Consider the following 13,611-nt stretch of genomic DNA (forward strand, 5'->3'; position numbering starts at 1 on the left):
GGTGTAGTCTGGGGTGATTATGGTGGTGGGTTTGTTCGTGTTGTATTGTGAGGAGAGAATGAGACATTGTGTTTTTTCTGCGTTTAGCTTTAGCTGGAATGTGCCCGCCCATGAGTTCATTATTTGGAGGCTGTGATTGATTTCATTTGTGATTTCGGTTGGGTCATGTTTGAACGGGATGTAGATCATGACATCGTCTGCATATATGTACGGGTTGAGTCCTTGATTAGATAGCGATTTGGCTAAAGGTGTCATCATTAGGTTAAAGAGGGTTGGTGAGAGCGGTGATCCTTGGGGTACTCCGCATTCAGGTTTCCATGGTGGTGATGTTTTTGAATTTGCTATCACTTGATATGATCTTGCGGTTAGGAATCCGTTGAACCAGTTAAGCACGTTTCCTCCAATCCCAAAGTACTCTAGGATGTTCGATAATATTTTGTGGCTGACCATGTCGAACGCGCTGGACATGTCAAATTGCAGAAGAAGTACCAGTTTCAATTGTTTGTTTGTTTGAATTTGGTTAGGAGAGTAACTAGCACAGTTTCGGTGTTGTGGTTAGATCGAAATCCTGACTGTGATTCGTATAGTATTGTGAATTTGTTTAGGTAGTCATTGAGTTGTATGGTTACCATACTTTCCATTAGTTTGACTACCAGAGGGATGAATGCTACTGGGCAGTAGATGGTTGTGTCGTTTGCTTTTTTCTTTAAATCTTTGGGTATAGGGGTGAATAGTATACTTCCTTTGTCCTTGGGGAAAAGTCCATGTTGTAGCATGTAATTCAGGTGTGACGTGAGGTCTGTTATGAAGCGTTGGGGGGCAGATTTTATTAGGTTGTTGGGGCATATATCCAGTTTACAGTGGGATTTGGCAAGTTTGTTGATTGCTTGGGCGATGGTTTCTTCGGTTAAAAGATCAAAGTTTATCCAGATACGATCTGCTGGGTATTCATCGGGGGTTGGGTCCAAGCAATCAATGAATTTTTCGTGGTCATTGGTATTGAGTGGTAACGTGCATCGTAGTTTTATAATTTTTTCATTTAAGTATTGTCACGTTTTCCAAAGCTGGAAACTGGGTTGTGAGCCCTTGGGCCACTGCCGAGGAGCAGCAGCGGCAAGCAAAACCACCCCACACAGGGATAAGGCAGAACTCTGACAGGGCCAGCTAGACTTCACCTGCACATAGCCACCGTTCCTCAGGAGTTGAGCCCCTGAGTGCAGGTGGCCGGCAGGACTTACTGAACAAGGCTGGAACTGGATACCAGCAGGATACACACAGGGACTAGAGCATACAGGGAGGCTAGGCAGAAAACTAGACTAGGACTCTCAGACAGACAAGGGACTGATCTGAAAGCTGCAAGCAGCCACTGAAACAGGGAACAAACACAGACAGATAAGAGACAGACCTGAAAGCTGCCAGACAGCCACTGAACAAGAAACACAGACAACCTAGCACTAGACAAAGACATACAAACAAGAGCAAGACTGGGAAACAAGCAATACAGTAAACACGCAGTACAGAACACAAAGCTACACAAAGACTAAACTAGAATCAGGCAAGAATACAGACTATAAAATGGACTAGGCAGAAGTGCAGCAAGCACCAACAAACCAGGGCCTTAGGCGATGCAAAGGCAAAGCAGAGAGTTTCCAAATGGTTAATAAGCCCAGCAGCAGCTGAGACTCAGCTGCAGCAATCACCAAACAACTACTGGTGCTGTGTAGGTTCAAACAAAACAAGCAAGTCTGGCAGCCCAGAAGATCCGGACTGGACTGAGCTGACGTCTTGAACAGGAAACATCACAAAGACAAACCAATGCAGCCAGCACACAGAGACAGAGACAGAACTAACTCAGGAAGAACAGACAGGAGCCAGCTCAGAAGCTAACCGCCGGAAATAAGGTGAGTCTGAGAGGGGTCCCGGCCCCACACGTGACAAGTATTTGGCGAGGTTGTCAGCTGATGGGGTGTCTGTGCTGGTTGTGGTAATCGGTGTGGTGTCTAGTAATTTATTTATGAGTTGATAAAGTTTATGTGCGTCTTTGTAGTCTGGTCCTATTTTGGTTTTGTAGTATGTCCTTTTGGTTTGTCTTATTGAATATTTGTATTTTCTTTGCATTTGTTTCCATGCATAAAGTGTGTATTCATCTTTCTGTTTTTTCCATGCTCTCTCTAGTCTCCTAACTTGCGTTTTTAGTGTTTTCAGTTCTTCGTTGAACCAAGGTATTGAGTTGTGTCTTCGTGTGGTTCTTGTTTGTAGTGGTGCGATTTTGTCCAGTGTACTCCTGCATCTTTCATCCCAGTTTAGTAGATAATGTTTGGAGTCTGTTTGTTCTATCCATTCGTTTTTGTAGATCTCTTGCCAGAATGTTACAGGGTCGATTTTGCCTCTCATGGTGTAGGTTGTGCATTCTTCCTTGGGGTATGTGTCTTTCTTCCGCCACTGAAGGGTTAGGTTTAATTTGTGGTGATCTGACCATGGTACGTCTGTCCATTTTGTATCTGTTAGTATAAGGTTTAAGTCTGAAGATAGTTTGTGTGTAAAGAGATCAATTGTGTGTCCTTTGACGTCGGTAGCTTGCATGTTAGGCCAGTTAAGGTCACATAGTTGGAGGAAGTCCTTGCATTCACGCGCATTGGTTGCGGTTGGGTCTTCTAAATATATGTTTATATCCCCTATTATGAGTAGATTGGAGTTAGATACACAAGTATTCGATATGAAGTCCATGAAGTGTGATTGGCATTCTTGCCAATTACCTATAATTGCCTATATGAGGTTGGCAAGATGGCAGGCTGCAGACTGCCCTGTTTATGATGCCAGTGTTTAAAACTGCAGAACTCTCACTGTGAGCCTGTATTCCCATCAGAACTGCTGAGCTCCCACTCTTACTGTAAGCCTGAACTTACTTTAGAACTGTTAAGCTCCCACTTTTATAGCAGTCTACACTCTTATTAGAGCTGCTGAGCTCCAACCTTTATTGTAGCCTGCTCTTGGGGAAGGCTTTCCTCAGCCATCATCTTTCACAACATAATTTCAAACCAGGCAGACGGTTGGTGACACCAGAAAGCACCTCCCACAATAGGCAGCTTTCTTCTGAGGCTCTACTTCTATCAGAACTGCTGAACTCTCACTCTCACTGTGAGCCTGTATTCCCATCAGAACTGCTGAGCTCCTACTCTCACTGTAAGCCTGACTTATAGGTGTCCAGGACTTCACTCCCGAGCATCTGACTGTGAGTAACCTATATATCCTAATTTGACACCAAAATGAATACAATCAAAATACTTCTGGTAATCTACTCCCTTTCACTGATCCACCTAACACTATCCATCCCACTCATAGAACATTACTTCATATCCACCTTACAAAATCACCAAAGACTGATCAAACATTCCACACTCCACCAAACTGACTCTCATCACACTAAAAGAAAACTATCTAAACATGGACATCACCAACGAAATGAGAGGAAAGACCACAACACACACACATCACCCAAGGAATGACAACTAAAAAATATCCACATAACACCAAACCTAGAAGCCCCATACCAAAACATCCAGGTAGGCTACATCAATGCTAGATCCGTAATCAACAAAACAACAACAATATCAGATTGGATCACCTCAGAAAACCTTGATCTCATCTTTATCAATGAAACATTGATTCACAACCAAAACGACCCCATAATCCTTGAACTGTGCCCGCCAGGTTACAAAATCACCCACTGAACCAGATCGGAAAAGAGAGGTGGAGGCATAGCACTAATATACTGAGAAAAATTCACCACCGAAACAACAACTATTCCAACTCGTAAATAAGTTACTAGACACCACCCCTATCACCACAACCTACAGAGACATCCCACCCACAGACAAACTTGCTAACTACTTTAACAAAAAAATAATAAAACTACACAGAACATTTCCTCATCACAATACTGACATCGAAATCTTCTTCAATGATCTGGACCTATCCTCCGAAGGATACCCAGCTGACCGCATTTGGACAACATTTAATCTCCTCAGCACCGAATCAGTTACACAAGCGACTCACAGGTTCGCCAAGACCCACTGCAAACTGGATACATATCCCAGTCATCTACTCAAGTCTGCCCCAGACCGATTCATAGCAGACCTTACATCCCATCTAAACTTTATGTTACAACAAGGTCTCTTCCCTGAGGAACATGGCAACATCCTACTCACCCCAATACCAAAAGACGCCAAGAAAAGCACAAACGATATCACCAATTACCGCCCAGTTGCGTCTATCCCATTAGTAGTAAAAATGATGGAGAGCTTCGTGACTAAACAGCTTACAGAATACCTGGACAAGTTCTCAATACTACATAATTCACAATCAGGATTCTGATCACACCATAGCACCGAAACTGTCCTAGTCACCCTCCTGGCCAAATTCAAGCAGGAGATTGCCACAGGCAAAAGCATACTCCTCCTCCAGTTCGATATGTCGAGCGCATTCGACATGGTAAACCACAACATACTACTAAGAATACTAAGCCACTTCGGGATTGAAGGAAACGTACTTAACTGGATCAAAGGCTTTCTAACCACCAGAACTTATCAAGTAAAATCAAAGTCAAACATATCACCATCGTGGAAAGCAGTCTGTGGAGTACCTCAAGGATCACTATTATCACCAATACTCTTCAACATGATGATGATTCCACTGGCACAGTCCTTATCCAACCGAGGCCTTAACCCATTCATTTACGCAGATGATGTTACAAAATACATCCCCTTCAGACATGATCTGACAGAAATAACCAACAAAATCACTGATAGTCTGAACATCATGGACTCCTGGGCAAACTCATTCCAACTGAAACTGAACACCGAAAAAACATACTGCCTTATCCTCTCCTCTCCATATAACAAATACAAACCCACAACCATAAATACTCCAGGATATACCCTCCCTACTTCGGACAGTTTGAAAATACTCGGTGTCACACCTGATCGCAACCTTACCCTCGAGAGCCAAGTAAACTCTGTAACAAAGAAAATGTTCTATTCAATGTGGAAGCTCAAACGATTAAAACCTTTCTTCCCAAGAGCAACTTTTCAATACCTAATACAATCAATGGTCCTAAGCCATTATTGCAACGGAATCTACGTGGGCTGCAAAGAACAACTCATAAAAAAACTCCAGATCGCCCAAAATACAGCAGCCAGGCATCTGATATTCAGCAAAACACGCTTCGAAAGTGCCAAACCCCTCCAAGAAAAGTTGCACTGGCTCCCAATCAAAGAACGGATCATCTTCAAAATCTGCACCTTAGTCCACAAAATCATGTACGGCGTAGTCCCAGGATACATGACAGATCTTATAGACTTACCAACAAGAAACAAAATCAGATCGTCAAGATCCTACCTAAACCTACACTACCCAAATTGCAAAGGACTGAAATACAAAACAACTTTAGCAGCCGGCTTCTCCTACATAAGCGCACAACTATGGAATGGGCTCCCAAAAGCTGTGAAAACAATCCACGACCACTTGAACTTCAGGAAATCACTAAAAACCAACCTCTTCAAAAAGGCCTACCCCAACGACCTCACGTAGCCCTCTTCACCTACCAACACAGCATGACTATGATCGAACAGGACATCAAACAATCTTCATCCATTCCGACCCTCCACTTATACCTCATACAATCACTATACAACTTTGCATTTGTTATCCACCAACTGGGCAAATGCCTTTGACGGTACTATGTAAGCCACACTGAGCTTGCAAATAGGTGGGCAAATGTGGGGTACAAATGCAACAAATAAATAAATAAATCATGAAGATATGTACCTTGCACGGAGTGCCAGATACAACTCTGGCCACCTTGTTGAACTGACTAGACAGGCCATGCAGGTCTTTATCAGCTGACCTTTACTATGTTACTATGTAAGTTACATTTATGGAAAATATTTCCTAGTCAGATTTTACACCAGCTTAAATACATGAATAGAATTTTCAACAAAGCTCATTTGGACAGGGATTTACACAAGGGATTAAGGACGTAATTTTCCTTAATTCCTCATTGCTCATTTCTGTGTCCACATGTGTGAGTTATGAAATTGCATCTGTTACATAGAAGAGATTTATGGTTTATTTAAGATTTAGTAGTGCGCCTTTAGAAAATAGGTCAAAGTGGTTAACAATGCAGCAAAAACAAGGAGAAGATGAAAATGGAAAGGAAAAGGGAAATGGGTCTTGATATGCCGCCTTTCTGAGGTTTTTTGCAACTACATTCAAAGTGGTTTACATATATTCAGGTACTTATTTTGCACCAGGGGCAATGGAGGGTTAAGTGACTTGCCCAGAGTCACAAGGAGCTGCAGTGGGAATCAAACCCAGTTCCCCAGGATCAAAGTCCACTGAACTAACCACTAAGCTACTCCTCATCAAACTCCATCATCAAACAAAAAAAGAAATGCACACACTCCTCCAGACAAAAGGAGAACACAAGAGGCCAATAAGTCAGAGAAGACTACCAGTGATTCAATACACTACTGCCTCGAGGCAAAGTTCTGAACACCAAAGTAAAGAGATGGGTCTTTCAGTGAAGACAAACTTCAGGACAGATAAGTCAGTGAAAAGCGAGCAAAGAAGCAAGGTAAGAAGGCTAACCTGTATGAAGCATCTTAAAAGTTAAGAACAAAATTTTGTAGACGAAGCAATAATGAACCGGAAGAAATGATAACGAAGCGTCAAAACTTCCATGTGTAAACTACCAGTTTCGGGTTGCTTATTTTTTCCATGTATATAATAGTAAAATAGCTGATCCTACTGAAGGTATTGGCAAATACATGTAAAGTCCTGCATGTTCTTATGGAGAAATTAGGTCTTAACTGATAATTTTCTTTCCAAAAGTCCTTCCCACTATTCCAGAATCTTTGGGACAGTTATGTCCATCAACCAGTAGGTAGAGATAGAAACTGTAAACTGAGCTGAGACATAACTCTCTTGGTCCGTTTCACAGGCTGACTATGGAAGACATTTCTTGTGTCTCACCCAGATAACGTTCCATTCTTCCGGGGAGCAGGCCACTTGCAGCTTCCCTTTTTGCATGCCGTGTCTGAGTGGAACCTTAATTTACTCCTTCAGGCTCTTCAGAAGCCTTCTTTTGAGCCATCTGTGGTAAGACGTGCAGACTGTGAGCTTAGGAGGAGCAGTCAGCAGTGTTAAGTCCAACTAAAGTTTGATTCAGAACCGCTTGGAGGGCTGCTTGCTCTACTTGGTGCAGGGGAGATATCCTGACTCACTCGGGACTGTCCCACACTCTCCAGCAAACCTCTTTCCTTCTCTTCTTTTTTTTCTTTTAAGGTTGTTGTGCTGGAAATGAAAGCTCCACAGGAAACAGGGGAGAGGTGAAGGGAGGGATGAAGTCAATTCATATGCACCACAGACAGGAATCAAGACCTCCAGATATGACTCTGCAGACTCAAACCACCTGCAAAGCTCAACAGGGGGCCAGATGACCAACTGGACCAGGAGCAAAGCACTCAGAACTAAAGGCTGAAAAGTGTGTCCATTCACCTGCTGGAGATAGAAAATACTGAGAAGCTGAACTGGATGCCAAGAGAAATATGTCTCAGCTCAGTTTTCAGTTCTCTATCTCCACCTGCTGGTTGATGGACACAACTATCCCACAGACTCTGGAAGAGTGGGAAGCTACATAACAGAAAGGTATTTTACAAAAAGCTTTTCTAAAAACACTGCTAGAATTGAGCATGTTCCAATCTGGACATCTAAATTCCAGTCTCAACTTTCCATGTAAAAAGGGCCTTCACACGTGAAAGAATATAAACTATTTATGGAAACATTCCTGGGAGCAGCACTGGGGGTCAGGAATGCTAAAATTTGTATTTTCAAAGTCATATAAATTACTTTTATTAAAAAAAGTAGCTGCAATCTCTGTGGGTCCACTTTACTGGCCAATTTTCAGAAGGAAAAGTGTGAGCTTTTTTTCACTTAGGAAAGTGGCAAAAATATGTGTGGACTTTGCACCAGTGTGGACAGTTTTGAATATCTCTGAATAGTTAAAAAGCAAGGCAGTACTTATTAAAAGGGTAAATAGCTAAGCAAGAAGTACTGCCTTGTTTCCCATGTCTAGCACCTTGAGGTAGTTTTCAAAGAGAGCAGCTTTGTGAACGGTTATCTGGAGATGGGAAGGGCTGGGCTGCATTTGATTTCTCCTGCTGTCATGGGATGGTTTTACTGCTTAGTTGTCTATTTATGGTGGCAGATTTCTAAATGAGCATTTCCTTTCAATTGGGGGGATTAATTAACAGAGAAATAAAATGACAAGTCTAGAGCCTGTCCCATCTCCTTCAATACTTCTGCAGAAACAATATTCACCTCCTGCAGTTGCAGGCTGAGGATAAAATGAGAAAAGAACAAATTAATTACAGATACGATTAAGCCTGTGTAATCAATGTCATTTTGTGGCCTGCGGAGCTAACAGGCAGCTTGGATAAATGAGCTAAAGCCCAGCCTTCCCTCTTAACGAGATCTACCCCATCCTGCAGCCAGATTAGACCATCACTGCATTGCATCTCCGAGAAGTAAGTTTCCAGAAGAGGCAGCCGTTATCCAGGGACCACTAAAAGAACTCATCTGATTATCCTGAGTCCGTTCACCTGAAATAGCAGACCAGCATGGTAATTGAATTAACATGCTTAGGACAGATATGAATTGTTTAAAGTACTTTTTCACTCAACTTTCCAAATCCAAGCTCAAAACAAGTTATATTCAGGTACTGTAGGTACTTTCTGGCCACATGGAAAATACTTTCTCATTTCTACATGAGGAAATGAGAGGGTGAAATACTTACTCAAGGACACAAGGAGCAGCAGTGACAGAAGCTTTCCTGATTCTCAGCCTACTGCTTTAAGCACTAGAATATTCCACCGGCGCCAGGCATGTTTTGTTTTGTTTTTGGGGGGGGGGGGGGGTAGGGGAAGAGATGGTATTGTAGAAGTATGGGAATGTACAAGCTTACTTCCCCACAGTAATTGAGAATAAACAGACTGGATGGGCCAGACTATGAGTCCATCAAGGTCACAACAAAGCTCTAGTGGATGCGTCTTCATAAGGACAGGCTTAGGCCTAGAGATCCTCCTTCATTTCAGGCTATACTGGTACACAAAGTGCAGAACTTCCACTGCTAGGTAGGTTCTGCTAAGTTTCACCATATCTGTCTCGCATCTCAGCCTTATATATGGGATGATGTTTTATAAGCTACTGAGAACGTGGTGAAGGCAGTTAGCTTAGCAGAGTTTTAAAAGGGGTTAGACAGTTTCCTAAAGAACAAGTCCATAAACCACTACTAAATGGACTTGGGAAAAATTCACAATTCCGGGAATAACATGTATAGAATGTTTGTACGTTTGGGTCGCTTGCCAGGTGCCCTTGGCCTGGATTGGCCGCTGTCATGGACAGGATGCTGGGCTCGATGGACCCTTGGTCTTTTCCCAGTGTGGCATTACTTATGCACTTATGAGCAGAGATGGTGTCCATCTATCAAAGAAGGGACAAGGTGTCTTTAGTAGCAGACTGGCTAACTTACTGAATAGAACTTTAAACTAAATTCATTGGGGAAGGGCAAACAAAGCCCCCAAGTAATTAAAATCTATCAGGTAAGTAAAACACTAAATACTTTTACAGAAATGAAAAAAAAAAAAGGACAATATCTGGAGAGCTTTGTATACCAATGCCTAGTATGGGGAACAAGGTTCTGGATCCCAATGTTGTGATGGAAAAGGCTAAGCTGGATTTAGTGGTGGTCAGAGTACTGGTTCAAGAAGAATCATGTCTGGGATATAGTTATAGCAAGCTATACTCTTTTCAGGAAAGACAGGGTAGAGGAGTGGCATTATATGATAAAGATAATATTAAAGCGACAGAATTACTGGACTTAAAGGTTAAAGAAGAGTCACTGAGGGTTAATCTGGAAAGAGCAAATGGACAATGTATTTATATTGGTGTGATATACAGGCCTCCTTCACATACAGAAGAAGTGGACTGAGGTTTAATTGAAGACATTCACAAGATACGAATGAAAGGAGAAGTAATATTAATAGGTGATTTCAACATGCCAGATGCACACAGGGGCATCCCTGTTGTGACTCAACTAGAAGTAACGAGATCTTGGATTCTCTACAAGAAGAGGGAAATGAGCTGTTCAAGCAGTTGGTAATGGAACCCCCTTGAGATGCGGCCATACTGGACCTGATGTTCACAAATGGGGAGAGTGTTTCTGACTTTACAGTGGATGATCATTTGGCATCTAGCAATCACCGCATGGTGTGGTTCAAAATTAAGACGTGTGTTGAGGTTTATTCAAAATTGAAGGTTTTAGACTTTAAAAAAAAACTAATTTTGTCAAGGGAATACCTAGAGGAGCTGTAGCTGGATGGGAATAGCTAAGAAAAGTAGAAAAGCAGCGGACAAAACTGAAAGGAGCTATTTAGGGGCAAAAAATCTTTTTGTTAGGAAAATAAACAAAAGAAAAAGTAGTACATGAAAAAGTAAGGGGAAAGAGGTTAGCCTTCATAAATTACAAGGCAAATACCACCAATATTCCATGCTACAAATCCCAGAGCAAGCAGTGGCTTCCCCCCCATGTCTGTCTCAATAGCAGACTATGGACTTTTCCTCCAGGACCCTGTCCAAAACTTTTTAAACCAAGATATGCTAACTGCTGTTACCACTTCCTCCGGCAAAGAGTTCCAGAGCTTAACTATTCGTTGAGTGGAAAAATATTTCCTCCTACTTGTTTTAAAAGTATTTCCGTGTAACTTCCTCGAGTGCCCACTAGTCTTTGTACTTTTGGAACGAGTAAAATATCGATTTACTTCTACTCATTCTACATCACTCAGGATAAGGTGGATTGCTCAACAAATACTTCTGTTCTGTGTTCACACATGACTGGCCGGGAGCAGGACCGCAGAAAACAAATGCTAATAAGAACGGATGTGTGGTAGACCTTTACCAAATTTCAGAAGACTGTGTTCGTGAGGAGCTAGCTAAACTAAAGGTAGAAAAAAATTGATGGGGTCAGGTAGGATGCATCCAAGGGTACTGAAGAAACTTATGAACGTTCTGGTGGCTCCGCTGGTTGACCTTTTCAATGCTTCTCTAGAGTCAGGAGTGGTTCTCGAGGACTGGAGAAGGGCAGACATGGTCCCTCTTCATGAAAGCGGAAGGAGGAGGTTTGGAAGTGCAGGCCTGTTAGTCTTAACTCAGTGATGAGTAAATTAATGAAAACGCTTCTAAAGCGGAGGATAGAGAGGTTTCTGCAATCAAATGGATCGCAGGACCTGAGGTAGCATGGTTTCACTAGAGGAAGGTCTTGTCAGACTAATCTGATTAACTTCTTTGGCTGGGTGGGCAAACAATTGGATTTAGGGGGAGCGCTAGATGTGGTGTACTTAGATTTCAGTAAAGACTTTGACCCGGTTCCACATAGGCGACTGATAAATAAACTGAGTACCCTTGGTCTGGACTGAAAAGTCACTACCTCGGTTAGAAACTGGTTAAGTGGAAGAACACAGAGGAAGGTGGCAAATGGAGTTCACTTAGAGGAAACGGATGTTGCCAGCAGTGAACCACAGGGATTGGTCTTTGGCCCAGCTCTTTTTATCATAGTAACATAGTAGATGACGGAGGAAAAAGACCTGCACGGTCCATCCAGTCTGCCCAACAAGATAACTCATATTTGCTACTTTTTGTGTATACCCTATTTTGATTCGTACCTGTGCTCTTCAGGGCAAAGACCGTATAAGTCTGCCCAGCACTATCCCCGCCTCCCACCTCTGGCTGTGGCACAGACCGTATAAGTCTGCCCAGCACTATCCTCGCCTCCCATCCACCAGCCCTGCCTCCCAACCACCAGCTCTGGAACAGACCATATAAGTCTGCCCAGCACTATCCCCGCCTCCCAACCACCAGCCCCGCCTCCTGATCTTGACTAAGCTCCTGAGGATCCATTCCTTCGGCACAGGATTCCTTTATGCTTATCCCACGCATGTTTGAATTCCGTTACCGTTTTCATTTCCACCACCTCCCGCGGGAGGGCATTCCAAGCATCCACTACTCTCTCCGTGAAAAAATACTTCCTGACATTTTTCTTGAGTCTGCCCCCTTTCAATCTCATTTCATGTCCTCTCGTTCTACCATCTTCCCATCTCCGGAAAAGGTTCATTTGTGGATTAATACCTTTCAAATATTTGAACGTCTGTATCATATCACCCCTGTTTCTCCTTTCCTCCAGAGTATACATCTTTCTGAATGATATTACAGAACGGCTATCGGGTAAGATTTGCCTCTCTGCAGATGATACAAAACTCTGTAATAGGGTAGACACCCCCGATGGTGTGGATAGCATGAGGAGGGATCTAGCTAAACTAGAAGTATACTTTTCCTTCCTGGACTTGTTTGTTTGCAAACCGCTTTGATTTGTCTGTGAAAGGCGGTATATCAAGAGACAAATAAGTGATAAATGATAAAGCATATGCCACAGAAAAACACATTCAAAGGTAGAGGATCATTCCATGGAATGAACCGGAAAGGACACCTTAGCAAGTATTCTTCAAAACTCCCCTTACTGAGGGCATAGGGTGTGCTTGAAATTCCACCAAGACGGACAACATGTAAGCAAGAATGGGCAGAGGGAAGAAAGCATCTGCGGACATAACTTCAGACTGGGTGGGCAGAAAAAGTCTTTATCTGCTGATAATCACATCTGGGTTTCAGTCATTTTCTGTCACAGCTCTGAGTTCAGCAGAAGCACAAAGTGACATCTGTGTCAAGTTAATGGTGGGATTCTAATTGCTCCATGTTCTATAATAATGCAGAAAAGCATTTTTCAGTGGAAAGGAATCACAGAACAAGAGCATGATACGTGGCTCCAAGGGGGTAGACTGAGATGTTAGATGAGAAGATACTGCTTCACTGAAAGATTGGAGGATGCACGCAGGAGTATCCGGAAGGGTGGGGGGAGGAGTGGTGGTGGTTAAGGTTAGCATTGAGGTGGAGGCAAAAACAGAAACAAATCTAGAGAGCAGGTGATAAACAAAGGTCACCAGATATTCAACGCAATTTAACTGGTTGGGAGGGGTTCCTGACCACTTAAATTGCCTGGAGCTGCCGTCAATATTCAGCACCACTTAACTGGGCAGTGCCATTGAATATCTGCTGTGACCACCCTTGTAGAAATTGGGCAGGTCAGGGGTGTTACAAGGGGTGGCACTGGGGAGGAGCTGGCAATTATTCGGGTGCTGGCAATATTCAGTGTCAGCTTCTGCATAGATTATCAAGACCAGGGGGGGGGGGGGGGGGTTGGAGGGACGTTCCAAAGCGACGAGGTTGGAGGGGAATCTTGATGTCATGAGACTGGGGGAGGGGGAATGGAAGGAGTAGGGCTATTTTGGGGAGGAACAGGAGGGAGCTCATAGGCCTGAAAAAGCATTTGGTGCACGCCAATATTTATCAGAATATTGGCCAGCACTCACATAAGCTCTAGCAGCAGGAAAGTTAGCCCCGGATATCCAGTCCCTGCACATGGCTCGAAACTTAACATCCGGGGTT

The 13,611-nt window shown here is 43.1% G+C and overlaps 1 protein-coding gene across 1 annotated transcript in view; it reads right to left on the reverse strand.

The window, feature by feature from the left end:
• The window catches only part of ADCK1 (aarF domain containing kinase 1), a 179,890-nt gene that overhangs the window by 40,640 nt on the left and 125,639 nt on the right, over nucleotides 1-13,611 (reverse strand). The gene's annotated exons all lie outside the window — the stretch shown is intronic.

Source organism: Microcaecilia unicolor, chromosome 9 (genome assembly GCF_901765095.1).
Source record: "Microcaecilia unicolor chromosome 9, aMicUni1.1, whole genome shotgun sequence".
NCBI classification, from domain to species: Eukaryota; Metazoa; Chordata; class Amphibia; order Gymnophiona; family Siphonopidae; genus Microcaecilia; species Microcaecilia unicolor.